The sequence below is a fragment of the Pteropus vampyrus genome, unplaced genomic scaffold, assembly GCF_000151845.1.
Source record: "Pteropus vampyrus isolate Shadow unplaced genomic scaffold, Pvam_2.0 Scaffold6777, whole genome shotgun sequence".
In the NCBI taxonomy this organism is placed as follows: domain Eukaryota; kingdom Metazoa; phylum Chordata; class Mammalia; order Chiroptera; family Pteropodidae; genus Pteropus; species Pteropus vampyrus.
In genome coordinates, this window is record NW_011895558.1 from 1 (window position 1) to 1,223 (window position 1,223).

Here is a 1,223-nt window from a genome sequence, read left to right on the forward strand (position 1 = left end):
AAACTAAACTATTGATCATTTGTTTTATTCCCAAGTCAGGTAAAGTATAAACTGAAAACACTACATCAATAAGCATATTCCACATTAATTTTCACTTTGCATCCATCAATCTGACTGAAGGCTCTTTAAGAGTTATACTAACTCTCTTATATTTAAAGGAGTTACTGGATATTTTATTTATAAATTAAATGACGATCGGTTCTTGGCCTTTTGGCTAAGATTAAGTGTAGTATCTGTTCTTATCAGTTTAATATAAATTAAATGACTATATAAAGTTTCTTGCATTATTTGCATCAACTGAAAATATAATGTGAGAAGTTATAACAAAGACATTTTATGCAAAATCACATTTTGTTGGACTGTCATACTTGAAAGCATCTTTTATATTTTAATGTTGTAGAACCATTAGGAAAACAAAAGCGAAAGGAGAGCCTCTTCAATAAATGGTGCTGGGAAAACCGGAAAGCCACCTGCCAAAGAATGAAACTAGACTGTTGTCTATCACCACACATCAAAATTAACTCAAAATGGATTAAGGACCTGAATATAAGACATGAAACAATAAAATGCATAGAAGAAAACATAGGCACTAAACTCAAGGACCTTGGACTTAAAGAAGATTCTATGAATTTGAACTCAAAGGCAAGGGAAGTAAAAGCAAAAATAAATGAATGGGACTACATCAAACTAAAAAGCTTCTACTCAGAAGAGTAGAAGAGCAAAAGAAACCGTCAACAAGGCAAAGAGACAACCATCTAAATGCGAAAATATATTTGCAAGCAACATCTCTGATAAGGGCCTAATATCCAAAATATACAAAGAACTCATATAACTCGATAACGACAAAAAAAACCAAACGATCCAATCAAAACATGGGCAGAGGACATTTACAATGGAATACTACTCAGCCATAAGAAGAGATGAAATACTGCCATTTGTGACAACATGGATGGACCTCGAGATAATCATGCTAAGTGAAATAAGCCAGATGGAAAAAGTTTAAAATCATATGATATCACTTATATGCGGGATATAAACCTAAAAGCAACAAATGAGCAGGACAGAGACTCATGGACATGGACAATAGACCAGTGGTTACTAGAGGAGAGGGGGAAAGGGGGAGATAGATGGGGTAAAGAAGATCAAATATGTGAAGACAGAAAGAAATCTAACTATGGGAGGTGAACACACAGTGTAAATATATATATATATATATATATATA

General features: G+C 33.2%; 1 pseudogene; it reads left to right on the top strand.

Annotated features, from left to right (window-relative positions):
- Positions 1-194: 194 nt before the first annotated feature.
- On the top strand, positions 195-299 carry LOC111734804 (annotated as a pseudogene).
- The last annotated feature ends 924 nt before the right edge of the window (positions 300-1,223 follow it).